The sequence below is a fragment of the Gymnogyps californianus genome, chromosome 2 (assembly GCF_018139145.2).
Source record: "Gymnogyps californianus isolate 813 chromosome 2, ASM1813914v2, whole genome shotgun sequence".
Classification (NCBI taxonomy): Eukaryota; Metazoa; Chordata; class Aves; order Accipitriformes; family Cathartidae; genus Gymnogyps; species Gymnogyps californianus.
This window is the reverse complement of record NC_059472.1, coordinates 141,653,155-141,660,213: the sequence shown is the minus strand read 5'-3', so window position 1 is coordinate 141,660,213 and position 7,059 is coordinate 141,653,155.

Genomic DNA, 7,059 nt, shown 5'->3' with positions numbered 1-7,059 from the left:
CAAGGCTTCTGGATCAGAGCTGGCTTTCCCTCAGGCAGTTCAGGGCACAGGGAAAGTGGCCATGCAGTTGTCTGTATTTCTCTATGCAGATATGTTCTGCAGATGTTTGTTTCAAGTTTCAAATGCTTTTTTAAATTTTCTTTGGGGAGCAAGTTAGGGTAACCTAAAAATCCCCAGAGCTTGGAAAAATACTGGGTGGGTGGGAACATTGCCAAGCGTGATAAAATTGTATGTTACTCCAAGTTGATTAAAATTTATTGAGTCAAAGTAAAAAAATCGGTAAAGAAAACATAACCTTGAGACTGATTTCATGCTATCCAGCACCTACTATCTATTTGAAAATGGGTGTAAAGTTCATGGTGCACAGTTGGCACTGATCACTTACTATGTACAATTGTAGATGACCATGCATTGTAGGGCAATACCTCTATAGTGAGTCTGCAAGGTAATGGCTTGATCCTGTGCCTTGCACCATGAATGGTAAGGTTTTCAATGCCTTCAGTCATTTAGGCTCCAGACACTAGAACAGCATCTGGAAAAAGCCAGTCTGATTGTATGAACCTAGATTCCCAAAGCAATCCTTCACCAGTTCCTTAGAAATCCCATTCCCTTAACACTATGCTACGGCACATTTTATCCCAACACTGTTTGGATGTATGCTTGATGTCATCCAGAAGCACACGTTCTTTTAATGCATACTGTTCTAAGGGCAATCACACTGACACAGAAAGAAAAGGAACCACTCAAAACACGGTTTTGACATTGAGCTAATCAGCACTGTCTGGGATTTATTATTCTTCATACAAAAATGCACTGAAAGGCAAAAATCTTGTGAACATGAGTTGATAAGCATTTTGCATGTAGAATGCCCTTTGACAAACACCGTTTTGGTGGTACAAAGGGCTCATCTTGCCCCTTTGCACATTAACTGGTGAGACATGCAAAAGACTGCGATGCTCAATTAGAAATGAGTTACAAGACCACCTTAAAATTAAACTAATTTACATTTGCCTTCATGTGAAAAGAATGGCCTTGCTTTCTACAAACATCAATTGTAAATTGTATCAAATGATCCAATATTTCCTACAGCCATAAATTATGTGGACGCTATGTGCAAGCTGTGTAAGTGAGCCTGTAAGATTCCAGTGCAAATGCTGAAAAGAACTCCCTGTGTTTGTGGAGGATCTTATGTAGCAGCAGTCTAAATCTGCCTTTCTCTCAAATGGAGAGTATCCAAAAGTTAAACCATCTGCTGGGGCCTATATTCAAGATTAAGCACTCAGCCTGTCAGCCAAGAGGCATGATTAATTCTTAGTTTTAGGACACAAAAATGTTAAAGTGATATATACTTTTTCTTATGCTCTTTGTGAATATTTCCCTTTTTAACCTGAGCCCTCTTAGGACTAATGAGATCAGCATGGTTTGTTATACTGAAGTACTTGTTCTACCTGCAGGCACCTGAGACTATTTTCCCTCTATATTGCATGTCCAGAAAGAAACTTTAAAAAAAATGGAAAAATGGTGGGAAAAGATGTTTACACAGAAGATGGAACTGTCAAAGAACATGCAAATCTGAGTTAGCTTCTTTTCAGGTGTAAACAGGTCCTTCTAATGAGGCCAGACTAACATTTACACACCTGGGCTACTACATACCTCGCAAAGATTGCCACCATAAACTTTTCAGTTTTAGAAATATTTAAGAAATTCTGCTTCTTAACCAGGCATACTTTTAACCTTGTTTGCTTGGAAAAAAAAAGATCTCTCATCCTTTTGTTGAATAATCAACACCCTGTTCTAGGAACAAGTGATTCTGAAATAATAAAGGCTTTCTTGCTCTCCAGAGGTTCTTGGGTTCTTATTATTACTTTTGGACGATGGTCACCTTCTGTTTAGATTTGCTGAATGCATCTATCCTGGCTGACAGGCCTTCTGATAACTGTAGAGTTGACTGCATAGTTGTGTGTGCAGGCAAGCATGCATGGATTCTAACAAAACACCTTGTTTACATGGTCTGTCCCTAACCAGGGACGTGCTATTTTCTTTCTTTTGTTTAAGTGATCATCACAATGACCTGTTAGACTAAACAGCCTTATACTGCTGATAACAAACAGCCCGAAGGAGTATTGACCACAAATACCAACTCTGATATTTGTCACTCTCTCTTTGTGGAGCTTTCCAGAGGACGCTCCATTTCCAGCTACATGAGTATCAGATCTGCATTGATGTGACTGAGCGGAGCTGTGACTGACTCACCCACAGGCCAACGATGACCTTGTCAAAGCCAGTGCTCAGACTTCTGCGCACCCACAGATCTGTGTTTTTTTTGTCATAAGCAAGAACTAGATGAGAGGAGAGGATTTAGAAGCTGATCACAGCAGGACTCTGACTGAAATATATGCTTTCACTTCTCCTCTGAGGGACCGTATGTCTCTTCACTAATTGCTAGGAAGCCCTGGGAGACCAGCCAGGTACCTAAGCAACTGAAACTGAAGAATTTAAAATCCAACATCCCCATCACGAGTGAGGTGAAGTACTGGGGCCTCCATCCCACCAGCTGATTTTTGTGGTTGAACTCCTGAAAAATTACTATTATTTGTTACTGTGTATGGTGATCTTGTGTGATTAAGTTCTATATAAAAAACATTTTAAAGGTGTTCTGTGCAGTTAGAGCTACCACTACTTAACCGCTACTAAAATAGCACTATAGTAATGTAGGCCTCCCTGTAGGCACAGTGACTGAAGAAGAAACCACTTCAGGCTGACAGATGTGAGTAAGCAGGGATGGAGCATTTTGCGTGGGAGCACAATGCAGCATGTGTGTGTGTGTGTGTATGTGTGGGTTTTTTTTTCCCAAAGGAATATATAAAATCAGGTATCCAAGATAGCTATAGAAAAGCTTGTCTCATATTCATGATGCTAAACAGTATTTGCTACAGGCTATTTTTAAATATGGTATAAATTAATTTTCTCCATTTGCGTACACCTAAAACCAAGACCAGTCATAAGGATAGCTTCTAAAGATATTTGATGTGAATACCACTATAGATAGTTACTAAAAGAATGCATGCCTGCTTTAGTTCTCAGCTTAGAGAGCTCAGTTACACCACATATATACATATATAAATATACACAAAGAAATGCTACATTAAATAAAAAGTGGCAATAAGGAGTTCTTGAAAACTCAGAATCTGAGCAGTTTAATCCCATGATTCAGTTCTAAAAGACAAGTGAAATTATTGATGTGCATTGTGCAAAATGCAGAAATACTCAACAAACGTTTCTGTCCCGTATCTGGAAAGAAGCAAGATTACACATTTTTCATGCATTGATGATGGAGTAGTTCACAGCCCATCAGTAACTATGGAGGATGTTAAACAACATCTACTGGAAATAAACATTTTTAAATCAGCAAGCTAGATAGATAACTAACACCCAAAAGTCCCTTAAAGAGTTGGTTGAGGAAATGTCTGGTATGCCAATGCTGTTTTTTAATAAATCCTGGAATAGTGAGGAAAGTCTAGAAGAGTAGAAATGAGCTAACATTGATTCAATCTTAAAAAGAAGGACATAAAGGAAGGCCTGAGTAATTATGCTGCTATGACATCAGGCCCAGACAGAATAATAGGAAATAGGGCATGCAATTCAGTTAATAGAGTGAATGGATGGGAATGGAATTCATGTTTTTCAGTAAAGCTCTATGTTCTTTAAATTGAGGATTTTAAACTAAACTGTTGCTATTTTTAAACAAAATTCCAAGTTTGCTTGGTAAAGATAACTGGACACGTGAAACAGTGTAATTCTTAGGATGTTTAAGCATTAGCTGGCACTCTGCTGGGCATTGCCACTGTTCAGTGCATCACACATTAGAACAGTTTATGAAAAAGTTTAACAAGAGTTTTAAAAAGCAATTGACAAATCAGAACCATTTTTTCCTGGAGACTCATTCTGTCGTTATTATGCCTCATGCTATTCAGCAGTTTTGCAAATGATCTGGTAGTAAATATGAAACTACTTGTGCTAAAGCTAGCAGGCAAAGAAATGGTTGCTGGAATAATGCAAAGGAACGAGATTAAGTAATAAGCTGATCCCATTCCAGCAAGACACATTTTAATACAGCTAAATAGAGGACATACATGGAAGAAGGCGGCATGACAACAACACCTTCTGACTGGGAAACAGCAAAGAAAATTTTATACAGAAAAGGCTAGTTTAGCTGTCCTAATAAAAAGACAATACTTCTCCCTGTATCTTATCTTGCTCCTATCCTTAACTAAATCAGGACTGCAAAGCTACAATATCTATTCAAGCAGAAACACTCAGAATTTACATGTCATGCTGGAGATAAAGTTTCACATGAACACCTAGTGTGATACATACATCCTTGGATACATTTGTTTGGAGTATTGAGCAGGACAAGAGAGATGATGGCACCTCTGTGAATTGTGTTGGTGTGGCCAACATTATGATACTACGCACAGTCCTGGGAGGGAATTTGTCTCGCTTAATCACACACACTCACAGCATAGACTTCTGCATGTGTTAATCTCTAGATGGCTTTCATAGTTAATGGAAGTGAGCTTATTTAAGGTGATGCTCTTTTCGTTATAAAATGTATCCTAAAATAGCTTGAAGATGGCTGGCTGTGGCACACCATAGGTGCTTCTCCTTAGGTTAAATGAATCCCATCTGTGGAGTCAGATACTTTAAAAAATACTGAGAAACTGGAGAGCATGCAAAGTTATTCCAAGCTGCCTGAGAATCATGTACAAGAAGAATCCACAATTGTTTATGTTATCAGAAGACTGAAAAATTACTTCTTAGAATAAAGAAGAAACAGAATAACAAAAGCATAAATTGGTGGTATCTAAACAGGGAGCAAACTACTAAGGGGAAATGGAGAAATCTCCTGTCTGAAGAACAATTGGATATCTTTTTAGAATACATGGTTTAGCTGAAGAGAAGAGAGAGTACAGCGATGAATGAGTGAAAAGTGATGGCCTGTGATGTACTGATTAGACTGGATGATCTAATGATCTCTTGTGATCTTAACCTTGACGAGACAATGAGTTGCTCAGTTTAACTGCAGGAAAGATAAGGTTCTGGTGCAGAAACGCTCTCAGTATAAGAATGGAGGCATGCTTATTGGCAAATAAAGTCAGTTAAGATAAGGTGCAAACCTGTGATTTAAATGTTATTATGTGTTAGTTAACAGCATTTGGTTTTTTCCATTGAGTTAAATTTCACAGCTTTTTGTGGGTCTGCTTAGTGCTAAAGCTATGGCACAAAGAGGGTTTTATTATGGGGTAGGGACCATATAGAAGAAAAAAAAAATTTTATGAGTTTTTTGGAATGCGGGTGGAAGACACATAATAATAAAAGGCAGATAACTCCCATGTTGGCCTGTCTTAACTAAATAGTTATGACTAGTAACCCCTTGCCTATATTCTGGAAATGTTTGCTTAAAGATAAGCAGTCTTTTGTGTTGTTAATTCATCAAATAATGTATTACCAAGGCACAGCTTTGTCAAGTGCGCCTAGAGAGCTACAGCTGTACCTCTTCAGGCTTGCCTTATGGTGCAGGACAGTATGTGTATGTCCATGCAGACCTCCATACTGGGCTGAAGTCTGCTCCTGTTAGTTCTCAAACCTTAAAACGGGGCAGTTCAATTGAGTTGATTGCTTTACTGGTAGATGAACCTCCTAAGGATCAGCTCTTTCTAAGAAACTGCAGCAAGCTGTATTCATATCCACAATGCTCAATAAGGTAGTAAGAAAATGTATGGTGGGTAGAACAAAAGAGCAGAAAAGATTTGCAGAAGTATATTTGGCTTTGTTAACTTCATCACATACACATGCAGGGCCTTGTAAAATATGCAGCAGATTAGGAACTGCACACAGAAAGTAGCATCAACATAGAGTGAGCCACTTACCACTATGACTTCCTAGGAACATGAACAGAACTCTGGTAATAGGGAACAAACATTTCAGCAGTCAGTACAAAGACCAGAAGAAAACATATCTGAATGTGATGCATACACTGATTTACCCTTAACTCACTGCTGCTCCTGATGCATGTCTAGTCCAGAATAAACAGCACAATTCACAATTTTTTTTACTTCTTATAAATTAACCAATCCCACTATAAAATATGCAGACGAATGTTAATGAAAGAGCTAGTCAGAAAATAAAAGCCTCCAAAAGCAAGCTGCATTTTCCTCCAGCTTCTACTGTCCCTCCAGTGGGATGGGGAGGGGGATCAGCCAAAAAAAATGTAAAACTCATCGGTTGAGATAAGACCAGTTTAATAACTAAAGTAAAATAAAATATAATACTAACTAATTATAATAATAATAATTGTAATGAAAAGGAATATAACAAAAAAAAAGAGAAATAAAACCCAAGAAAAGACAAGTGATGCACAATGCAATTGCTCACCACCCGCTGACTGATGCCTGAGCAGTGATCCGGCCCTCCCGGCCAACTCCTCCCTGCTTATATACTGGGCATGACATTCTATGGTATGGAATATCCCTTTGGCTAGTTCGGGTCAGCTGTCCTGGCTCTGCTCCCTCCCAGCTTCTTGTACACCTGCTTGCTGGCAGAGCATGGGAAACTGAAAATCCTTGACTTAAGATAAGCGCTACTCAGCAACAACTAAAACATCAGCGTGTTATCAACAGTATTCTCACAGTAAATCCAAAACACAGCACTGTACCAGCTACTAAGAAGAAAACTCACTCTATCCCAGCCAAAACCAGGAGAAGAGTTTTTCTTGCATGTGAACGACCATGGCTCTACCCAGCATTCCCGATGCTAAGAGGTTGCCAAATGGAGACGTGATCATGGATATAATAGAGCTCACTAGCCAGGGTGGATGTTGTACACTGTGTAGATACACTAAGAGAGAGAAGTTCTTCAAAGAGCTGACAATAGACATATAGCTGAGATGGACAAGAGGTGTGATGTGAGATGGAAGGTCTTGCTTCACTAGGGTGAGGTAAGAAGCTGAGGGCTGATATTAAAAAAATCTTAAGAATCTCAAGTAGATTTGTAGTAAGA